The sequence below is a fragment of the Coregonus clupeaformis genome, chromosome 24, assembly GCF_020615455.1.
Source record: "Coregonus clupeaformis isolate EN_2021a chromosome 24, ASM2061545v1, whole genome shotgun sequence".
Taxonomy (NCBI): Eukaryota; Metazoa; Chordata; class Actinopteri; order Salmoniformes; family Salmonidae; genus Coregonus; species Coregonus clupeaformis.
Window position 1 is genome coordinate 20,548,084 of NC_059215.1, and position 25,064 is coordinate 20,573,147.

General features: G+C 43.8%; 1 protein-coding gene across 1 annotated transcript in view; it reads left to right on the top strand.

Moving 5' to 3' along the window:
• Positions 1 to 1,520: 1,520 nt before the first annotated feature.
• Positions 1,521 to 25,064, top strand: part of LOC121538446 (adherens junction-associated protein 1-like) — a 78,026-nt gene continuing 54,482 nt past the window's right edge. The window contains exon 1 of the mRNA XM_041846459.1: positions 1,521 to 2,387. The gene's annotated coding sequence lies outside the window, so the exon portion shown is untranslated. The remainder of the gene's footprint in view (positions 2,388 to 25,064) is intronic.

The following is a 25,064-nucleotide window of genomic DNA, read 5'->3' on the forward strand; positions in this document are numbered from 1 at the left end:
GTCTGACTGATGTACAGCAACCAGTGACTATCTCTGAGGTAAAACAACATCGCTCTCCTCATGAACGCTCTCTCTCTCTCTCTCTCTCTCTCTCTCTCTCTCTCTCTCTCTCTCTCTCTCTCTCTCTCTCTCTCTCTCTGTCAGACACTCTTTCGTTCTGACATACACAAACACTCAGACATACTCACACGAACACACACAAGAACACACACACAACGCAAACACACTGTGTGTGTAATACATGTACAATATGTGTGAGAGAGTGCGCTAGAGAGAAAGAGAGGGGGAGAGAGAAATCGAAATAAAATAAAATCACAGAGATAAGGAGAGAGAAATAAAGATAGAAATGTGATGGCGTGTTAGCCCAGTCACTCATAGGATTAGAGTTACGAGTTAGGACTCAGAGCTCCAACAAGTAAGAAATAACCCACTGCTGGATAAAATAATACTTTTTTGGGGTAATCCCAGTAACCCAACACATTGGGTTATTCACAGCGGTATTTATTTAAAATAACCCAGTTTCTGTGCTATAACCCAAGTTGGGTTGCTTTTAACCCAGCATTTTGAGAGAGAGAGAGAGAGAGAGAGAGAGAGAGAGAGAGAGAGAGAGAGAGAGAGAGAGAGAGAGAGAGAGAGAGAGAGAGAGAGAGAGAGAGAGAGAGAGAGAGAGAGAGAGAGAGAGAGAGAGAGAGAGAGAGAGAGAGAGAGAGAGAGAGAGAGAGAGAGAGAGAGAGAGAGCAACCATCTGCTAGGGAGCCACTGGCGTTTACTCAGTCAAAGGAATCCACTCGGATCAGTGCATCTGTACCCGCTAATGTAGTAATAAGTGTATTGTACCAAGTCTATTTTATACAATTAAAGGTGATGCTGGTGTCCTCATCTTGCAACTTTTCAATTACAGCTGCAATACATTTGATGCACTGTTGATTAGAGAGAGGTTTGGTTTTCTGCCAATGATATTCCACAGAGAGAGAGAGAGAGCGAGAGAGAGAGAGCAACTTCTCATGCACTAAACTTGGCTTTCTCTATTTGCAGTGCTCTCTCACTCTTGAAAATCTGCATGAATTTATATTCATGCCTGCAAATGTTCAGACTCATGATACAAATTTGAGCCCTAGCTCACCTTCAAACATGAAAATTTGTTTTGCTGTGTCTAAATCACATACATGTAGGCTATAGCAGGTGTGATTTCAACAGCTGACTGCACCTGTTTGTCTCAATGACCCCAAGGTGCAAAATAAGCCCCCCACACTCATTCTCTCTGTGTCATGCAAGAGCTGAGCTTGTCATATGTAACGTTTTCACTTATCTGGCTGTGGTCATAATCAGTATGTTGAGTCTAATGTGATGGGAGGTTGCCTACCTCCAACATCTTGCAATACAGGTGTGCAGATAGCCGAGGGCAAGACCAGAGCAAGGGGTTGAGTTTGCAATGTGGTCTCCAATATCAAATATTTTACTTTAAAATGACGTCAGAGGGGTGTCAGCCGAAGCAGGACTGGCAGGTTGTTAGTCTGTGAGGCACGGAGAGGCAGGGAGATATAGCACGGGGTGATAACATTGCACTCTCTCTTCAAATGACAAGTGCTTATTTTCCCGTTTACCTCTCACCGCGCGCAGCATCTCCGGCTCATAGACTTACTCTTCCGAAAGAACTCGTCTTCTCACCTGGTCTCCTGTTTCTTTTTTTAAACTATTACTTACATTAATTTCTTCAAAGATGTGCGAAATGTGGAATTTTGGCAAACGGTGACCTGTCTGCATCTCGAAATTATTCGGTGCATCTTTTCGGGGTTGACTGTTAGAACTGGGTAGGCAATATTTTCCGATGTTTTACGATGCTCTGCCTCTCAACAATTTAGAAAAGTGCGTGGTCATTTTCAGCGCCGAATCCACGGAGGATGACGACGAATCACCTTGCCTCTCCGGTGTACTTTTTCACAGCCTTTTGACTGTCTAGTGGAGTAAATTCGATGATTTATATAAAGACAAAGTTTGACCGACACAAGTGGTCAGCGGACACCTTTTGGTAATCGGACAGTGGACCGACCACCTGTCCACGGGCTCGGTGCGTCTTTATCAACCTTATCAAATTGAAGAGAAGATAATTACCAAGTAAGAATAAACAAGCAACGTCAAAGATATTTGCATCGTCTCGCCTTTGGTGGTGTAATAGCAGGATTTACATCATATCTGGAGTAATTTTATGTGCGCACTATTGAAGGATATAGCCTTAGAATGTTTGCATTATTTACATTTGGAGTAAGGTTCATCACTTGAGTGTATTAGACACTATCGACTTTTGTGGAAACCATCTAAATGGGACGAAACCTGGAAAACTGACTTGTTGAGAAAAAAAATAGGATAAAACGGTGTATTGCACGCAGGTAAGAATCATTTAGTCTCTACCTTATGTAATTAGCTTTCATTAAGTTTCATTAAATGTATCTGGGTGTTATTCAATGTACAACATATTATTGTTTCATATTTGCATACGCCCGTATCGAACGCTCTCTCTTTATAATCTACGCCATGGAAAGAGTTATGAGCGTCTGCTGGAATTGAATATTAGCCTACTTTATCGATTGCAGGGTTCACAGGAAACATAAATATTGTTTCTATAGTTCTATGGTTTGTTTATTGGCACAATCGTTTTTACATTGTGCATTCAATATTTTGAATGTGTGGGTTAATTTTGTGAGCTTCAACTGAAGACTCAGTTTCCAGCTTTATGAAGAGAAACTGAGTGTAACTTTCACTTACTGCACGCTGGGGGTCGCCAAAGGTACATGCTGCTGCGCTACATGACCGCAAGCCCTTGCTGGCAAATAGGTTGACACACACCAGGGGCGTAATCACGGGTGGGGCCATGGGGGGCACCCAATCAATAAGCTCTTTACATGTCATTGTTCCAAAAGGGACATTATTTGTCTTTTTACCTAAACATGCAAACCCCATCAGATAGAATTCATAGAAAGCAGTGCACTGGGTTAGTCAGATTTCATTAAATATAACAGAACAGATGAACTGGAATGCCAAAAATAACTAACTGAAAGCCACACCCGTAATAAGCCACAAATATGACCGCATTGAGGTATATGTCACTGTGCTTCTATGGCTATATGCACCAAAATGAGAGCTTGGGACTATAAGGTTCTATCTGCAAAAATATGATTCTAAGATAATTGGCTTTAAAGTTCTGAACCCTCATTGGTTTGAATGGTGTCAGCGATTTTTGTCTTGCATTCTTTTTAATTTAACAACATGAATTGTGGTGTTTAGAGTACTATATAGTACTATATCAATCTTTTTTTTTACACCAATGCAGATATAACCTTATAGTCCCAAACTCTCGCCATGCCACTTCCTATTTCATTTGTTAATTTAGCAAACTAAACACACCTATATTTTAGCTTTAATTAGCTTTAAAAATGCTATATTTTCTCTCAGCCTCATGGCAAAATGTGTAGAATAGCATGAGATGAGCTATACAACTGCACATAGTCCTCTCTGCTCCATGGCAAAATGTGTAGAATTGCAGGAAATTTGCTTTTAAACAGCAACATTTTCTCTCAGCTTCATGGCAAAATGTGTAGAATAGCATGATATTAGTTATACAATTGCTGAATGTTCTCGTTGCCCCAATGGCAAAATGTGGAAAATTGCAAGAAGTTAGCAGCTTTTTTTGGCCCACACAAATTTCTGCAGGCCCACCCACCAACTAATTTCTGGCTACGCCACTGACACTCACACCCACACCCACACACTTTCTCATTGCCTAACACAAGTTAAATATGTATGAATTACAAGCCATTAGTTGTACCAGAACTGTCAACCCGGTTTCAAGGAGCCTATGCTTTAATAACCCTTGCAATGGGTGATTTTACTTGTATATGACCATTTTGTGGCCATAGGCCTACAGTACATGCCTGGTCTTATTCATTGAATGAATTAATTGGCTAATATGTCTTTATGAGGTAGCACCATTCATCACCACTAGATTCTTTGAAGTTTGTTCCTGTGGCTGCCCACATTAGAGCAGAGCTAATGTAAGCACATCCCTCTTGCCAAGTATGTTAATGTTTACTGCTAATGTTTACGACAGCGGTTACAAGAGCAGCGGAAAGTACCAAAAGCCAAGTGACATCCACCGTGGCACAGTGCCCCACCTTGTTACTCAGAGCACACAGCTGGTTAAATGCCTCTAACGAACTAGCTACCCCCTCTCACACACTGAACATCGACTGAACATCAACTCAACATCATTTCATTAGAGCCTCACAGCCAGTGATTCATACTGAATTCTGCGGTGTTCAGATAGAATGAGGCTGGTTGGTTGGTTGAGACAGGTCACCCTCTGTAAGAGGCAGAAGAGGGGCGTTTTATTCATTTTTATTCAGAATAATCTTTCATTAGGAAAATAATAGTATGGGAGTGAACAAGCCTTTCAGGTGATTCAATGAACGCAGAGTGGGAGGGATCCTACTAATTACAACACAATTTCATGCTGAATTGTGCTTCTAATCATTAGACATTTATTTCCCACCGAAACTATGTTAATTAGGCATTAAGGATAATGTTCAGGGTTGACTTCACAGTCGAACGATAATACGTGTGAACAAAGCATTGCTTTTGAAGATGCAGAAATTAGAAGCCTTTAGAATGATTGGTCAGGTCAATGATATCACAGCTATAGAGCTAGACATCGAGTCCCACAACCCACAACATTTCCCATGCCCTGCTTTAAAATGCCATTCATTATCTTTATATACAAATTGGTTTAATCAGGCTGAAATATCATTGAAACAATTCTGAGTATTTTGAGATGCAGCATTCCATATTGAGATTCAATTATCGCGCATTCAGTGTTATCAATCTGGTTATGTTTCGAAACATGATGCTAGAGCATAGCCACAACAATTGTATCACTATGAGTGTTACTGTGTGTGTGTATGTGTGTCTGTGTTTAGGAGAGTACATGGTGCATGAGGAGCTGTTTATCTGAAGGTTTAATAATACCACCATGTGTTGCTGTAAGTTAAATGCAACAGGAAACATAAATAGTGTAGTAGCTACAGTAATGCATCTGCTCACCTCTGTTGTTTGTAGAATGGAAATTAGCCATTTTGGACCTTGTTCAAACGTCAACTGGAAGTTTTCTTTTAGCTTTACACAGTGACACTGATTTTTATTGATTAAATTCATATTTTATTTGCTTAAATTAATAAAGAGGCACAGGGTTTTATTGAATAGGACTTGTAACAGCGAATTCCTACACTGGAAATATGGCTGGCTAGAAATGCCTGAGCGCTAAACACAGTATTGACTAACCAAGCACGAAAACATTGCTCATTATGCTAATTTAATATGTTGCCTACAGGGAGATGTGCCTACATGTCGTCTATACAGCAAGAATGTGGTAGGAAAGCACGTCACCTATTTGTGCTTTTTTATATGACCAAAGTTACTACTACTAAAGATGAATAAAAATGCTTTATCTACGGAATAGGCTATTGACGCTTCGTGAACAGTTTCAAATTATATAAACTCAAAGTAGACATTGTTCCCTTGAATCCTATCGCCCCCAGGGTTCTCTCCTGGGACCTAAAAGCATAGTATGTGGGAGTGCCCCAAGATATTGATAGTTTTAAAAGTGAAAAATAAAAAGGAAAACGCTGCACACTGCTCTTCATGCTCCCAGGTGATTTTATAGTCTTAAAAGTGGCCCCAAATGGTTTGTTCTATTTAGATACTCCTCCTTCTATTTCTCCTCACTGTGATGGTATAGGATAATAGAGTATGTGTGCTTGGCTCGTCTTAACCAATAGGGATTCCTCCCGCTCGCATCCATCCTTGGCATCAATGGGCCCTATCTTGTGCTCTTTCCATGGACATCACACATAGGGTTGCAAAGGGAGGGTATATTACCGGAAACGTTTAAAGTTTACCAGTAAACTACCAGAATTTTGGTATCTTTCAAGGATTTTATATAATCTATAACAAGACATCTAGTGGCCCTTTTGGGTACTTCAGATTATCAAATGTGTCAGTAATAATCATTATCACATGTAAGAAATATGAAATTATTGAATAAGATGTTTTAAAAATAAAAAATAGAATGACAAAGCTGTAAAACTTTATCCTAAATATAAACCATCAGCTTAGTGAATACCATTGATGTTAAATATAAGGGCTTCAGCATGAAATATTCTTAATATATACACTACATGACCAAAAGTATGTGGACACCTGCTCGACGAACATCTCATTACAAAATCATGGGCATTAATATGGAGTTGGTTGTCCCTTTGCTCCTATAACATCCTCCACTCTTCTGGGAAGGCTTTTCACTAGATGTTGGAACATGACTGTGGGGACTTGCTCCTATTCAGCCACAAGAGCATTAGTGAGGTCGGACACTGATGTTGGGCAATTAGGCCTGGCTCACAGTCTGCGTTCCAATTCATCCCAAAGGTGTTCGATGGGGTTGAGGTCAGGGCTCTGTGCAGGCCAGTCAAGTTCTTCCACACCGATCTCGACAAACCATTTCTGTATGGACCTCGCTTTGTGCACGGGGGCATTGTCATGCTGAAACAGAAAAGGGCCTTTCCCAAACTGTTGCCACAAAGATGGAAGCACAGAATCATCTTGAATGTCATTGTATGCAGTAGCGTTAAGATTTTTCTTCACAGGAACTAAGGGGCTTAGCCCAAACCATGAAAAACAGCACCAGACCATTATTCCTCCTCTACCAAACTTTACAGTTGGCACTATGTGGCGTTCTCCTGGCATCCGCCAAACCCAGATTCGTCCGTCGGACTGCCAGATGGTGAAGCGTGATTCATCACTCCAGAGAACGAGTTTCCACTGCTCCAGAGTCCAATGGCGGCAAGCTTTACACCACTCCAGCCGACACTTAACATTGCACATTGTGATCTTAGGTTTAGATCTTAGATCTTATTTTGGAACTCAGTAGTGAGTGTTGCAACCGAGGACAGACGATTTTTACGCGCTACGTGCTTCAGCAGTCGGCAGTCCCGTTCTGTGAGCTTGTGTGGCCTACCACTTCATGGCTGAGCCATTGTTGCTTCTAGACGTTTCCACTTCACAATAACAGCACTTACAGTTGACTGGGGCAGCTCTAGCAGGGCAGACATTTGACTAACTGACTTGTTGGAAAGGTGGTATCCTATGACAGTTCCACGTAGAAAGTCACTGATCTCTTCAGTAAGGCCATTCTACTGCCAATGTTGGCTATGGAGATTGCATGGCTGTGTACTCGATTTTATACACCTGTCAGCAACGGGTGTGGCTGAAATAGCCGAATCCACTAATTTGAAGGAGTGTCCACATACTTTTGTATATACTGTATAGTGTATATTTCTTTACAAACTTTTATTCATTTTACCATGTCAATATGTATTTGTTGTCAATGTTTTGCCGTCAAACTTGTGGCAGTTGTGAAAAAAGTCAATAGTTGGAAGAGCTGCAGAGTTAATAAAAAATAATGCCATTGTTGATAAGATGCTTTTTTCATTAATTAGGCTATTTTCTCTTGAACCATACGGTCTATCTACTAGAAACACATGGATAATATGATCACAGATATAATAAATGAATACTAGATATGACGTTTTTAAATTATAAATGACCAAAGTTACGATAGATTGCCATAGATTTTTTGTTAATTAACAAAATTACTGAAGATTCTGGTAACTTTAGCAAATTACCAGTAGCTTTGCAACCCTAGTCACACATGTGACACTCCCTACGGTGAGCCCTGGCAGTGGTCAGATAGATCAGACAGCTACTGACGCTGGAGGGGAGGACTTGGCAGGGCTTCCCGGATTTTAATGATAGATGCCTTGCATAGAAGTATGGTTTCTATGGACCTGGAGCGATGAGAGCTCATGATTTAAATATTTTTCCTAACCATTTCCTGGCAACTCTTATTTTTGAGTGTGCAAAATAGCCCAGTGCACATAGTTTCACAGATATCATAGCATATGCAATATATCTATATATGGTTCATAAGCGATCTTATTTTTAATTATGCCCTCAATGAAAATGATGAAACAACATATTATTAGGGTTAGGCCTCGCGATACACTGTAAACAATGTAAATGTTATTGTATTGAGATAATTAAGTTAAAATGACTTGTTGTGAGTTGATCCCGCCCACCAAGAAAATGCATTTACTTGTTTTGTTTGATTTAGCTTACCCAGAAAATGCATCAAGATCACTTGTATTATTGTAAGATATTCTGACTTGTTTCAAGCCTTTTTTAGGTTAAAGTAAGAAAAATGATCTGCCATTGCACTAAGATAATTTGTCTTGGTAAGATGTCATATTAAGATCAAATAACTTGAAATAAGATCATTTATCTTACCCCACTTGTATCAAGCTTTTTGGGGGGTTAAAATAAGCAAAATTATCAGTGCACTAAGATAATTTACCTTGGTAAGACAACAAGTAAATGCATTCTAATGGTAGGAGATATCTAGGTAAGAGTTTTTTTTAAACTGCAGTCTAGACTAGCGTCATGTCCAGAGGGTGCACATCAAGCTGCCTTACGCTACAGAAGCAGGAGATGGGCTTCTGCCCTATGGGGTGTTCTAGCTCAGACAAGGCTATTTACTTACTATGTGTGATTTTACCAAGTAGCCTACCTCACTTTAGTTATGTGTCAACTACTGTAGTGCATTATACAGTAAACCTCGATCTGATATTCAGATATTTGGTTGATTTTGCTGTCGTCTTAATAGCCTTTATGGAGGTTATTAACTGGGGCCTCTGGAGCGGGATTAACCTAATTTGCTGTAAAATAGGCTGTGTTGCATCTCTGAGCTTCCCTTCTCTGGAGGATTATGTGTGTGTGTGTTTGATTACAAACACCCTGTACTCAGCAGTCTGATAAACCCACGAGGAGGGGGGAGGAGAGCTGGTCCCTGTGACACACAGCAGTGACAACAAATCAAATCAAAATCAAGTCAAATGTTATTTGTCACATGCTTTGTAAACAACAGGTGTAGACTAACAGTGAAATGCTTATTTTTCATCACACACTGACTGGCACCACCTGCTCGGACCAAGCTATTAACACCTGACGTAACGGTATACATCTCAGTCTGACAAAAGGTGTGATGGGTCTGCACTCAAAAAGATGTCGCAAAAAGCTTACTTCATAAAAAAATTATTTTCATTATTTTCACTGCATCAAGGATAGCGTGCACAGACGTTTAGGTTTTGCAGCCTTCTTCAGTGTGTAGGTACAAATATTTTTAATTAAAAACATCATTTGTAGGGAACACAGGTGAGCACGAAGGGCAATTGAGGGCATCAGTCATGAACCATTCATGAATCAATTGCCTTAGGTGTCTGCTCACTTGGATACATTCTAGCTTACCACAAAGGACATTAGGCTCAGACGTTCAAAAAATGTGGGGCTATGTCACGGAATCAGCCGAGGCTGCCCCTCCTCCTTGCTCGGGCAGGCTTCGGCGTTCGTCGTCCCCGGAGTACTAGCTGCCACCGATCTATGTTTCGGTGTTTGTCTAGTTTGTCCTGATTGTTTTCACCTGTTTCCCATAATGTTATATTGTATTCCCTTTATAACCCCCTGTCTCTCATTGGTTATTGTGTGTGATTGTTTTCCGTGAGGTCGGCAGTTTCGGGTGTATGCGTATTTTGTTTCCTCCCTGTTTGGAGGTTTGTTTGTATTTATATTACTGTGCTAGTAAAGTTCGTCTGCCAGTAACTCTGTGTCCTGCGCTTGACTTCGCTCACCGCATACACGTCGCCCAGACAGAATCACACACCATTCATGGAGTCAGCAGGAGCGGCGGTGCCAGCTGGATCAATGGAGGAACGCGTCGAACACCAAGCGGCCATGATCCAGGCTCTCGGCACCGCCATGGAATGGGTGGTGAGCACTATTGGGCGATGGGAAAGAGAGGGTCTGCCTACGCCTTCTCCAACGATACCACCACCATCGGCGATGCCCATCGCTTCACCTCCGGGGTCCAGTGGGATTCGGCTCTCGCTCCCGAGGGCTTATGATGGCACAGCGGCCGGGTGTCAGGGTTTCCTGCTCCAGGTTGAACTCTACCTAGCAACCATCCACCCGGTGCCCTCGGGATACGAGAGCGTGTCCGCCCTCATCTCCTGTCTGTCCGGCAAGGCGCTGGAGTGGGCCAATGCCGAGTGGGGGGGAATAGACGCCGCTACTGTCAACTATGCGGAGTTCACCCGCCGCTTCAGGGCAGTATTCGATCATCCACCAGAGGGTAAAGCGGCGGGTGAGCGTCTATTCCACCTTAGACAGGGGAGGAGGAGCGCACAGGAGTTCGCGCTGGACTTCCGGACGCTGGCTGCCAACGCGGGATGGAATGAGAGGGCCCTCATCGACCACTACAGATGTAGCCTGAGGTAGGACGTGCGTCGGGAATTGGCCTGGGACACCAACCTCAGCTTCGACCAACTGGTGGACATGTCCATTCGTCTGGATACCCTGTTGGCTACCCGCGGACGTCCGGATTCAGGGCCGTCCATTCCATCCCCCAGCACTTCCGAGCCGACCCCTATGGAGCTCGGAGGTGCTGGTGCTAGGGAGACCAGGAGAGAGACCAGGAGGGAGGCCGTCCCCTGCACTAACTGTGGCCGCAGAGGACACACTGCTGGTCAGTGCTGGGGAGGGTCTCCTAGGAATCGAGGCGTAGGCAGCGCACTGATGAGTCATTCCAGGTGAGTAGGCACCCAACTCACCCAGAGCTCTCTGTTGCGCATATGTGTATTAAAGTTGTGTTTCCCGAGGTTTCTCCTCACTCCCAGCATAAGGCGCTAGTAGATTCAGGCGCAGCTGGGAATTTTATTGATCGCCAATTCACCTATAAGTTAGGGATTCCTATTGTACCTGTTGATGTGCCCTTCCCCATCCATGCCCTAGATAGCCGCCCTTTGGAGTCAGGATTGATTAGGGAAGTCACAGCGCCGCTCAGGATGAAAACGCAGGAGGGCCATGAGGAGATACTACGTTTGTATTTGATTGATTCTCCTGCGTTTCCCGTGGTGTTGGGGCTTCCCTGGTTAACATCTCATGACCCCAACATTTCATGGCAACAGAGGGCTCTCAAGGGATGGTCTGATCAGTGTTTCGGGCGGTGTGTAGGTGTTTCCGTAGGGGAAACGACGGTGGAAAGCCCGAACCAAGTTCCCACCATGCACATTCCACCTGAGTATGCCGATTTGGCACTCGCCTTCTGTAAAAAGAAGGCGACTCAATTACCACCTCATCGACAGGGAGATTGTGCGATAGACCTCCAAGTAGGCGCTGCGCTTCCACGTAGTCATGTGTATCCTCTGTCTCAGGAGGAGACGGTGGCTATGGAGACATACGTCACCGAATCTCTGAGACAGGGATACATACGGCCGTCCACTTCCCCTGCGTCCTCGAGTTTCTTTTTTATGAAGAAGAAGGATGGGGGTTTACGCCCGTGTATTGATTACCGTGGTCTCAATCAGATCACAATCAAATACTGCTATCCTCTCCCTCTGATTGCTAGTATGACGGCGTCATTACACAGGGCGCGATTCTTCACAAAATTGGATCTCAGGAGCGCGTACAACCTGGTGCTCATTAGGGAGGGAGATAAGTGGAAGACAGCATTCAGTACCACCTCGGGTCACTATGAGTACCTCGTCATGCCATACGGTTTAATGAATGCTCCTTCAGTCTTCCAATCATTTGTGGACGAGATTTTCCGGGACTTGCATGGACAGGGTGTAGTGGTGTATATTGATGACATTCTAATATACTCCGCTACACGAGCCGAGCATGTGTCCCTGGTGCGTCGAGTGCTTGGTAGACTGTTAGAGCATGACCTGTATGCGAAGGCGGAGAAATTACTGTTTTTCCAGGAGTCTATCTCCTTCCTGGGACATCGGTTGTCCGCGTCAGGGGTGGAGATGAAGATTGACCGCGTTTCTGCCGTGCGTAATTGGCAGACTCCCACCACGATGAAGGAAGTGCAGCGGTTCTTGGGTTTTGCCAATTACTACCGGAGGTTTGTCCGGGGCTTTGGACAGGTAGCAGCTCCCATTACCTCCCTGCTAAAGGGGGGTCCGGTGCGTCTGCAGTGGTCGGCTGAGGCGGACAGGGCGTTTAGACATCTGAAGGACCTGTTTACCTCGGCTCCGGTGCTGGCACATCCGGATCCCTCTTTGGCGTTCCAAGTTGAGGTGGATGCGTCCGAGGCTGGGATCGGCGCTGTGCTGTCTCAGCGCTCGGGTACTCCACCAAAACTCTGCCCCTGTGCTTTCTATTCTAAGAAGCTCAGTCCGGCGGAGCGCAATTATGACGTGGGGGTCAGGGAGCTGTTGGCTGTGGTTCAAGCCCTGAAGGTGTGGAGGCATTGGCTTGAGGGGTCTAAACACCCTTTTCTCATTCTGACTGACCATCGTAACCTGGAGTACACCCGGGCAGCGAGGAGGCTGAACCCTCGCCAGGCAAGAAGGTCTATGTTTCTCTCCCGATTTGTATTGAAGCTCACCTATAGACCAGGGTCACAGAACGCTAAGGCAGACGCCCTGTCCCGACTATATGACACAGAGGAGAGGTCCATTGAGCCCACTCCCATACTCCCGGAGTCTTTTCTGGTGGCACCGGTGGTGTGGGAGGTTGATGCAGACATCGAGCAGGCGTTACGTACCGATCCTACTCCCCCACAGTGTCCAGAGGGTCGGAGGTACGTGCCGCTCGAGGTTCACGATCGATTGATATATTGGGCTCACATGTCACCCTCCTCTGGTCATCCTGGTATTGGTCGGACAGTGCACTGCCTTAGTGGGAAGTACTGGTGGCCCACTTTAGCTAAGGACGTAAGGGTTTATGTTTCCTCCTGCTCGGTGTGCGCCCAGTGTAAGGCGCCTAGACACCTGCCCAGAGGGAAGTTACAACCCCTACCCGTTCCACAACGGCCGTGGTCTCACCTATCGGTGGATTTTGTCACGGACCTTCCCCCCTCCCAGGGGAACACGACGATCTTGGTCATTGTGGATCGGTTTTCGAAGACCTGCCGTCTCATTCCTATGCCAGGTCTCCCTACTGCCCTACAAACTGCTGACGCCCTGTTCACACACGTTTTCCGGCACTACGGGGTGCCTGAGGATATAGTGTCTGATCGGGGTCCCCAGTTCACCTCTAGAGTCTGGAGGGCGTTTATGGAACGTCTGGGGGTCTCGATTAGCCTTACCTCAGGTTTTCACCCTGAGAGTAACTGGCAGGTGGAGTGTGAACCAGGATGTGGGTAGGTTTCTGAGGTCCTATTGCCAGGACCGGCAGGAAGAGTGGTCAGGATATATTCCCTGGGCAGAGATAGCCCAAAACTCACTCCGCTACTCCTCCACTAACCTTACGCCTTTCCAGTGTGTGCTAGGTTATAAGCCGGTCCTGGCACCTTGGCATCAGAGCCAGATCGAAGCCCCTGCGGTGGACGAGTGGTTTCAGCGCTCGGAAGGAACCTGGAACGCTGCGCATGTCCATCTGCAGCGGGCTATCAGGCGGCAAAAGGCGAGCGCCGATCGCCACCGCAGTGAGGCTCCGGTGTATGCACCGGGAGATCGGGTCTGGCTCTCGACCCGAAACCTGCCCCTTCGCCTGCCCTGCCGGAAGCTGGGTCGGCGGTTTGTGGGGCCATTTAAAGTCCTGAGGAGATTGAACGAGGTATGCTATAGGTTACAACTGCCCATTAATTACCGCATTAACCCCTCGTTCCATGTGTCTCTCCTCAGGCCGGTGGTGGCTGGTCCACTCCAGGAGAGTGAGATACGAGAGGCTCCTCCGCCCCCGTTGGACATCGAGGGGGCTCCGGCGTACTCAGTCCGTTCCATCTTGGATTCGAGGCGTCGGATGGGGGGCCTGCAGTATCTCATGGAGTGGGAGGGGTACGGTCCGGAGGAACGGTGAAGGGTCCCTAGGAGGGACATCCTAGATCCCTCCATGTTGAGGGACTTTCACCGGAGTCATCCGACTCGCCCTGCTCCGCGTCCTCCTGGCCGTCCCCGAGGCCGGGGTCGGCGCACGGCTGGAGCCGCGCGTAAAGGGGGGTACTGTCACGGAATCAGCCGAGGCTGCCCCTCCTCTTTGCTCGGGCAGGCTTCGGCGTTCGTCGTCCCCGGAGTACTAGCTGCCACCGATCTATGTTTCGGTGTTTGTCTAGTTTGTCCTGTTTCCCATTATGTTATATTGTATTCCCTTTATAACCCCCTGTCTCTCATTGGTTATTGTGTGTGATTGTTTTCCGTGAGGTCGGCAGTTTCGGGTGTATGCGTATTTTGTTTCCTCCCTGTTTGGAGGTTTGTTTGTATTTATATTACTGTGCTAGTAAAGTTCATCTGCCAGTAGCTCGGTGTCCTGCGCTTGACTTCGCTCACCGTATACACGTCGCCCTGACAGGCTAACTCATAAACGATATGCAAAATTTGATATGGACAGTGTTCTCATCTAACAGTCTAAATTTGGCCTATAGGAATGGAGGTAAAATCTAGTTATTCGTTTAAACCGTTTGGGGATACAGAATTGAAATTATATACAGTGCCTTCGGAAAGTATTCAGACCCCTTGAATTTTTCCACATTTTGTTACGTTACAGCCTAAAATGGATTGAATATTATTTTTTTCTCAGCAATCTACACACAATACCCCATAATGACAAAGCGAAAACATGTTTTTAGAAATGTTTGCAAGTGTATAAAAAAAAACAGAAATACGTTATTTACATAACTATTCAGACCCTTTGCTATGAGACTCGAAATTGAGCTCAGGTGCATCCTGTTTCCATTGTTCATCCTTGAGATGTTTCTACAACTTGATTGGAGTCCACCTGTGTTAAATTCAATTGATTGGACATGATTTGGAAAGGCACACACCTGTCTATATAAGGTCCCACAGTTGACAGTTCATGTCAGAGCAAAAACCAAGCCATGAGGTCAAAGGAATTGTCCGTAGAGCTCCGAGACAGGATTGTGTCGAGGCACAGATCTGGGGAAGGGTACCAAAAAATGTATGCAGCATTGAAGTTCCCCAAAAACACAGTGGCCTCCATTTAAGCTTAAATGGAAGAAGTTTGAAACCAACAAGACTCTTCCTAGAGCTGGTCGCCCGGCCAAACCGAGCAATCGGGGAGAAGGGCCTTGGTCAGGGAGGTGACCATCTCTGCAGCACTCCACCAATCTGGCCTTTATGGTAGAGTGGCCAGACTGAAGCCACTCCTCAGTAAAAGGCACATGACAGCCCGCTTGGAGTTTGCCAAAAGGCACCTAAAGACTCTCAGATCATGAGAAACAAGATTCTCTGGTCTGATGAAACCACGATTGAACTCTTTGGCATGAATGTAAAGCATCCCGTCTGGAGGAAACCTGGCACCATTCCTACGGTGAAGCATGGTCGTGGCAGCATCATGCTGTGGGGATGTTTTTCAGTGGCAGGGACTCGGAAACTAGTCAGGATCAAGGCAAAGATGAACGGAGCGAGAGATCCTTGATGAAAACCTGCTCCAGAGCGCTCAGGGCCTCAGACTGGGGCGAAGGTTCACCTTCCAACAGGATAACAACCCTAAGCACACAGCCAAGACAACGCAGGAGTGGCCCAGCCAGAACCCGGACTTGAACCCGATCGAACATCTCTGGAGAGACCTGAAAATAGCTGTGCAGCAACGCTCCCCATCCAACCTGACAGAGTTTGAGAGGATCTGCAGTGAAGAATGGGAGAAACTCCCCAAATACAGGTGTGCCAAGCTTGTAGCGTCATATCCAAGAAGACTCGATGCTGTAATCGCTGCCAAAGGTGCTTCAACAAAGTACTGAGTAAAGGCTCTGAATACTTACTGTATGTAAATGTGATATTATTAAAAACCTGTTTTTACTTCGTCATTATGTGGTATTGTGTGTAGATTGATGAGGGAAAAAAACGATTTAATCAGTTTTAGAATAAGGCTGTAATGTAACAAAATGTGAAAAAAGTCAAGGGGTCTGAATACTTTCCAAAGGCACTGTATTCATACGGCTTCTCTTTGGAGTAATTTGTTGTCGTAATCACCTCCTCTGCGTGGTGGATGAACTTTTTCGATCCCGCTGCAACGCAATTCATTAATAGAATGATTTTGTTCTGTAAAGTGTCTCGCAACTGGCGAGGTGATATCTTGATGTCGGATAGTGGATTTATGTTCTCAAAGGCGTACATTCAAGCCGCAGGAAGTTTTTCCAATATAAATCTTATTGCAAGAACACTAACATAGAAATAACTTATTTCGTAATGCAAGTTATACATTACATTATCTCATAGGTCCTAGAAGTCTGAGGGCATACAAAGTTAGAACATTTCCTTATGTTGCTACATGAGGTATATGATCTACAGGGGAAGCATCCTTTTATGAATGCCTCTTTTCTCTCTCTGACCACATCTGATTTAACCAATATGTTTGATCGATTTCTTGATCGTTTATAGGTGAATAAAGGTGGATTCTGGAAGGCATAATTTAAAGAGGAGTCTGATGATAGTATATGCCAGTGTTTATTGGCAATAGACTTGATGCCATTACAGCTTGCTCATCGGTTGCTCACCTGTGTTCCCTACAAAATGCTGTTTTGAATTCAAAAGATTTGTACCTACAAACTGAAGAAGGCTGCAAAGCCGAAATGTCTTTGTACACTATCCCTGATGCAATGAAAATAATAAAAAAAAGAAAAAAAAAAAGTAATAGTTATGGAACATCTTTTTGAGTACCGACCCATCACACCTTTGGTTTGTCTGAATCACAGGTTTTACGCACCAGCCAAGCTTCTCGGAGAGCGCAATGGTCCCCTTTTGATTACATCTCAGTTTGCTCAGCTGCACAGCCTGATCTTCTAAATCTGATTAGCGAGTTATAGAATGGCCACAATATGTATTGGAGTTGATCAGACCTTGTATGTAGCACAGCACTGGCTGTTAATGTCAGTCAGAATCAGTGGTGGTCAGTGCTGTTTATGATGAGGGAGGATGATTTTATTTATTATTTCTATTACAGCATATTCAATGTAACAGCGATAGGTTTAAGTTAATACATGATACATGAGGTTGCTACAACCTAGCATATTAATTAAAGTTTACAATGTAGCTGCACACAGGTTGAGATAAGAATGTGAGGTGACAGAGACACATGGACAGACAGTGACACATTCAATACCGTCTTGCACACTCTTGCCTGCATCTAGCTGATATAGGGTGTAATCATTAGTCCAACAGTTGCTTCCATTTAAGAAATGTTTTTCAACAGAATCGGCTGAATGAATACACCCCTGATCACGCGTAAACACAATTCACTTTCATAGCAGCCACATTGTATTCCTTCTCGCATCTATGCGCTCTCCTCCTCTCACCTTTTCCGTTCGCATGTGGAGTTCAATGCACAACACATCAGCTGTATGTGACCAGGCAAAAAAAACTTTACAAACCATATCATAACCGCTACACACAGCCTACAACGTTGTCACAATATTAGCTAAGGTAACGTCATAGTCAGCATAGCTAATAGAACTAATGTGTTAGTAAACCTGCTACAATTGTGCAGTAATGTTACAGTGTGCAGTTAGTTAGCAGTTTAGCACTTACAGTAGCGGGCCACGGTGGCAATAAATTAGTAAAACCAAAAGCTTACCTTGACTTGGAAGAGTTCCAGTGTTGTGTTGGATAGTCATAGCCAGCTAGCTAACATAGCATCCCTCTGTTTGAGCAGGGTGTTTGAGTAGGCTAAACTAGGTAGCTGCATTTTCTAGCTAAGTAAGTGAAACTGAAAGTGGAAAAAATGACAAAATCTCTCTCTGTCTCTCTATTGCATCTGCTTCATTTTGGAAGAAATTAATTTTTTCAAAACTGTTCAGCTATTGTCTTTTTCTCTCTTTGAGTCAACTACTCACCACATTGTATTCACTGCAGTGCTAGCTAACTGTAGCTTATGCTTTCAGTACTAGATTTATTATCTGATCCTTTGATTGGGTGAACATGTCAGTTCATGCTGCAAGAGCTCTGATAGGTTGGAGGAAGTCCTCCGGAAGTTGTCATAATTACTGTGTAAGTAAGTAAGTCTATGGAAGGGGGTGAGAACCATGAGCCTCCTAGGTTCTGTATTGAAGTCAATGTACCCAGAGGAGGACGGAAGCTAGCTGTCCACCGGCTACACCATGTTGCTACCACACAGAGTGCTGTTGAGGCTACTGTAGACATTCATTGCAAAATAGTGTGTTTTAATCAATTATTTGGTGGTCATTATATTTAGTATAGTTTTATCTAAAAAGGATAACTGAGAAGGTGGTCATCCCCTTCCTCCTCTGAGGATTGTTCACTGGTCAGAATTGTGATTCACTGAACGGTGTTAAAGGTAGACTCAGCATTATTACATCAGCATACACAGCGGGGTGACTCCCTTGAGGTATGCGACCTCCCTTGAGGCATGCCCACGTTGGGAAGAGCCAATAGTGGCTGTCTTGGCAGATTAGAATTTTGTTGTTGTTGATTTTTATAAGCAGGAAGTTGCCTCGCTGTTTATGAATTGAGGTACCAAATACAGTGCTTTCAGAAAGTATTCACACCCCTCAACTCTTTCCATGTTTTGTTGTCTAACAGCCTGAATTTAAAATTGATTAAATTGAGATTTTGTGTCACTGGCCTACACACAAAAGCCATAATGGCAAAGTGGAATTGTGTTTTTAGAAATGTATACAAATTAATTAAAAATGAAAATCTGAAATCTTGAGTCAATAAGTATTCAATCTCTTTGTTATGGCAAGCCTAAATAAGTTCAGGAGTAAACATGTGCTTACCAAGTTACATAAGAAGTTGCATGGACTCACTCTGTGTGCAATAACAGTGTTTAACATGATTGTTGAATGACTGAGTGAAAAGAAGGAAGCCTGTACAGAATACATATATACAATATATTCCAAAACATGCATCCTGTTTGCAATAAGGCACTAAAGTAAAAATGCAAAAAATGTGGCAAAGAAATGAACTTTATGTCCTGAATACAAAGCATTATGTTTAGGGCAAATCCAACACAACACATCACTGAGTACCACTCTTCATATTTCCTAGCATGGTGGTGGCTGCATCATGTTATGGGTATGCTTGTCATCGGCAAGGACTAGGGACCATATTTAGGTTAAAACTAAACGGAAAACCTAGAGGAAAACCTGTTTCAGTCTGCTTTCTAGCAGACGCTGGGAGACAAATTTAACTTTCAGCAGGACAACAACCTAAAACACAAGGCCAAATATACAATGGAGTTTCTTACCAAGACGACATTAAATGTTCCTGAGTGGCCTAGTCTTGGCATTGAAAATCTATGTCAAGACTTAAAAATGGCTGTCTAACAATGATCAACAACCAATTTGACAGAGTTTGAATATTTTTATTTATAATATTGTGCAAATAATGTACAATACAGGTGTGCAAAGCTCTTAGAGACTTACCCAGAAAGACTCACAGTTGTAATCGCTGTCAAAGGTGATTCTAACATGTAGTAACTCAGGGGTTTGAATACTTATGTAAATGAAACCATCTCTGCCTACTGCCTACTGTCTATCCTGCACCACACCTGGGTCACACCTCACACAACCCTTACAAGTAGTGAGCTTTTGTCGGATCAATACGGCCTCTACAAAGGATCAGATTTATCCGCCACGGCCCCTCCACTCACTAGCCTGCTCCAGGCATGGAGGTCACCTCTCAGTGGCCCGCTATTCCGAAAACACTTCATAAATGAACAACAGGGATTTTCTGGGAATGGTTTCCCTTTTTCCCATTCCATCCACTTAGACTGTTATTGAGATGGCTGGATGGGAAGCGAAAACCTTGACTGAGGGCTGAGTTGATTCGAACATTGTCTCGTTAGTCCAATCAGGAAGCTTGCAGCCTCTTTTTCAGCATGTGGGCCATGTACACAGTAGTGGAGGACGTTGTGCTGAGGGATTAATTAGTGGAACAGTAAAGCGCCCTTGGCTGTTGCATCTTGGATCCTCCACACTTTTGGTTTTGCCAGGCGTAGATTCCCTCAGCTAGTGGTGACACAACATTGCTTCATCTGCCCATAATAGCAGCTGCTGCCTGCTCGGCCTTACAGGCATGGTGTGTGTGTGTGTCTGTGATAGGGTTGACATTTTACAGCTTTTCATGTGAGCACCTTAAGCACGTTATTGAAACACTTGAAAGATTCAGTACAATATTTACCACCCAGAGGCCTGCACTGAGGCAATCCATAAAGCTGCAGAACTTTCGCTAGAGCTGGCTGTGGTAATTTACTCTGAAATAGTGGATTTCTACTGAGAAAACATGAGGCTGTGCTAGTTTCCTCAGTAACTGCTACATCTCAGTCTGCTTTCCAAAGCCATTCAACCACGCACTGACCAGAAACTGGAAACTGCACACTCCAAGTAATGTTCCAGCCTATACATACAGTGCCTTGCAAAAGTATTCATCCCTCTTGGTGCATTACAACCTGTAATTTAAATGGATTTTTATTTGGATTTCATGTAATACAATAGAATAGTCCGAATTGGTGAAGTGAAATGAAAAAAGTAACTTGTTTCCAAATAAATAGCGGAAACGTGGTGCATGCATATGTATTCACCCCCTTTGCTATGAAGCCCCTAAATAAGATCTGGTTAAGCCAATTACCTTCAGAAGTCACATAATTAGTTAAGTCCACCTGTGTGCAATCGAAGTGTCACATGATCTGTCACATGATCTCAGTGTATTTATACACCTGTTCTGAAAGGCCCCAGAGTCTGCAACACCACTAAGCAAGGGATACCACCAAGCAAGTGGCACCATGAAGACCAAGGAGCTTTCCAAACAGGTCAGGGACAAAGTTGTGGAGAAGTACAGATCAGGGTTGGGTTTAAAAAATATATCAGAAACTTTGAACATCCCACGGAGCACCATTAAATCCATTATAAAAAAATTTTAAGAATATGGCACCACAACAAACCTGCCAAGAGAGGGCCGCCCACCAAAACTCACGGACCAGGCAAGGAGGGCATTAATCAGAGAGGCAACAAAGAGACCAAAGATAACCCTGAAGGAGCTGCAAAGCTCCACAGTGGAGATTGGAGTATCTGTCTATAGGACCACTTTAAGCCGTACACTCCACAGAGCTGGCTTTACGGAAGAGTGGTCAGAAACATATGGAAGAAGGTACTCTGGTCAGATGAGACTAAAATTGAGCTTTTTTGCCATCAAGGAGAAAACTATGTCTGGCGCAAACCCAACACCTCTCATCACCCTGAGAACACCATCCCCACAGTGAAGCATGGTGGTGGCAGGGACTGGGAAACTGGTCAGAATTGAAGGAATGATGGATGGCACTAAATACAGGGAAATTCTTGAGGGAAACCTGTTTCAGTCTTCCAGAGATTTGAGACTGGGACGGAGGTTCACCTTCCAGCAGGACAATGACCCTAAGCATACTGCTAAAGCAACACTCGAGTGGTTTAAGGGGAAACATTTAAATGTCTTGGAATGGCCTAGTCGACGCCCAGACCTCAATCCAATTGAGAATCTGTAGTATGACTTAAAGATTGCTGTACACCAGCGGAACCCATCCAACTTGAAGGAGCTGGAGCAGTTTTGCTTTGGGGATGAATACTTTCGCAAACCACTGTATATCCCAAATAACACTGTTTGATTTATTTTTTGAAAATGTCTGGAGATACAATTTTCTTGTGGAACACTAGGAGATACATGGAGGTACTTCATATTGTGGTGCCCCTCCTTGTCCCTAAGATAAAAGGTTGAAGGTGAGATATCATCACTATTTGGTATTTGGTATTTTATTAGGATCCCCATTAGCTGTTGCAAAAGCAGCAGCTACTCTTCCTGGGGTCCACACAAAACATGAAACATAATACAGAACATTAATAGACAAGAACAGCTCAAGGACAGAACTCCATAAAAACATTTTTTAAAGGCACACATAGCCTACATACAGTGGGGGAAAAAAGTATTTAGTCAGCCACCAATTGTTCAAGTTCTCCCACTTAAAAAGATGAGAGAGGCCTGTAATTTTCATCATAGGTACACGTCAACTATGACAGACAAAATGAGAAAAAAAAATCCTGAAAATCACATTGTAGGATTTTTTATGAATTTATTTGCAAATTATGGTGGAAAATAAGTATTTGGTCAATAACAAAAGTTTCTCAATACTTTGTTACATACCCTTTGTTGGCAATGACACAGGTCAAACATTTTCTGTAAGTCTTCACAAGGTTTTCACACACTGTTGCTGGTATTGTGGCCCATTACTCCATGCAGATCTCCTCTAGAGCAGTGATGTTTTGGGGCTGTCGCTGGGCAACACGGACTTTCAACTCCCTCCAAAGATTTTCTATGGGGTTGAGATCTGGAGACTGGCTAGGCCACTCCAGGACCTTGAAATGCTTCTTACGAAGCCACTCCTTCGTTGCCGGGCGGTGTGTTTGGGATCATTGTCATGCTGAAAGACCCAGCCACGTTTCATCTTCAATGCCCTTGCTGATGGAAGGAGGTTTTCACTCAAAATCTCACGATACATGGCCCCATTCATTCTTTCCTTTACACGGATCAGTCGTCCTGGTCCCTTTGCAGAAAAACAGCCCCAAAGCATGATGTTTCCAACCCCATGCTTCACAGTAGGTATGGTGTTCTTTGGCTGCAACTCAGCATTCTTTGTCCTCCAAACACGACAAGTTGAGTTTTTACCAAAAAGTTCTATTTTGGTTTCATCTGACCATATGACATTCTCCCAATCCTCTTCTGGATCATCCAAATGCACTCTAGCAAACTTCAGACGGGCCTGGACATGTACTGGCTTAAGCAGGGGGACACGTCTGGCACTGCAGGATTTGAGTCCCTGGCGGCGTAGTGTGTTACTGATGGTAGGCTTTGTTACTTTGGTCCCAGCTCTCTGCAGGTCATTAAATAGGTCCCCCCGTGTGGTTCTGGGAGCCCCAGATCGAGGGAGATTATGAGTGGTCTTGTATGTCTTCCATTTCCTAATAATTGCTCCCACAGTTGATTTCTTCAAACCAAGCTGCTTATCTATTGCAGATTCAGTCTTCCCAGCCTGGTGCAGGTCTACAATTTTGTTTCTGGTGTCCTTTGACAACTCTTTGGTCTTGGCCATAGTGGAGTTTGGAGTGTGACTGTTTGAGGTTGTGGACAGGTGTCTTTTATACTGATAACAAGTTCAAACAGGTGCCATTAATACAGGTAACGAGTGGAGGACAGAGGAGCCTCTTAAAGAAGAAGTTACAGGTCTGTGAGAGCCAGAAATCTTGCTTGTTTGTAGGTGACCAAATACTTATTTTCCACCATAATTTGCAAATAAATTCATTAAAAATCCTACAATGTGATTTTCTGGATTTTCTTTTCTCAATTTGTCTGTCATAGTTGACGTGTACCTATGATGAAAATTACAGGCCTCTCTCATCTTTTTAAGTGGGAGAACTTGCACAATTGGGGGCTGACTAAATACTTTTTTACCCCACTGTATCAATACATACACACAAACTGTCTAGGTCAAATAGGGGAGAGGCTTGTGCCGTGAGGTGTTGCTTTAGCTGTTTTTTTAAACCAGGTTTGCTGTTTATTTGAGCAATATGAGATGGAACGGAGTTCCATGCAATAATGGCTAAATTCTATATAATACTGTATGCTTTCTTGAATTTATTCTGGATTTGGGGACTGTGAAAAGACCCCAGGTGGAATGTCTGGTGGGGTAAGTGTGTGTGTCAGAGCTGTGTGTAAGTTGACTATGCAAACAATTTGGGATTTATGAAAAGAAGAAGTGATGCAGTCACTCTCCTCAACTCTTAGTCAAGAGAGAATGGCATGCATAGTATTTATATCAAGCCCTCTGATTACAATGAAGAGCAAGACGTGCCGCTCTGTTCTGGGCCAGCTGCAGCTTAACTAGGTCTTTCCTTGCAGCACTCGACCACACGACTGGACAATAATCAAGGTAAGACAAAACTAGAGGCTGCAGAACTTGCTTTTTGGAGTGTGGTGTCAAAAAAGTAGAGCATTTACCAAGAGAGAAACATGAAGGTAATGCTTATATTACTGTCCTCTTAAACATTCCCTAACCTCACCATTTCTGCCTCTGGAAAAGCAAGAAAAGCTAGAAAATATGGATACTTGGATGAGATAGTCTACTGTTTACGAGTCCTTGTAAACCAGGAGTGTAGTATGTGTATCTTCGGTGCCTCCTATCTCCTGGCAGGTGGCGTTTCCACAGAGCTACAGTATGTGTGAGAACATGCTGGGCTGTGTTTGTCCTATCGCATACTCTAAGAGCTTAAGCACACAGGTCTCTCCAACCCCAACAAAGACAACCTCGCAAATTCAACAGGCTCCAAATGGAGGCTTAATGGGCCTTTCCTAAGACGTGGTTTTAAACTGACTTATCAAAACCACACAGACAGCTAACAATATTCACAAAATGGGATTTCTTGAGCAAGCACAAGCCACCAGACCTTCCAAAAAACAGTATTTTGCAATTACTTGGCTGTTGACGAACAAGGGATAAAAGTGATCCACTCATGAAAATTGGATATGCATTATTACAGTTGTACGAAAGCATTACCATCTTTTGCAGACTTAAATTGACAATATCTCCAGAATGTCATACAGTATGACAATATCACCAGTATGCTCAATATAGTCTCCATAAATATATGGTTTAGGTTTTGCATATGAACTCAAATGGTTTAACAGAAGCTTAGAGAATATAATAAATTATCAAGATAAATCAATTCTATCCACACTTCCAAAAATCATGTAAACAATTATCCTTTGGCAGGCTTTGGATAAGAGTGGCTAAATGGTTGGGATAATCAGCCCACATAGGCTGATGCTTTTCTCTTCTCCAAACAGTCCCTAATCGCCCACCTTTCACCCTGTATGCCACCTCTATGACGCTGCTACTCTTTAGGAGGCCAAGGCTGAGCCCTTTCTATCTTCAATTAACTTAATGAAACGACAGAGCATATT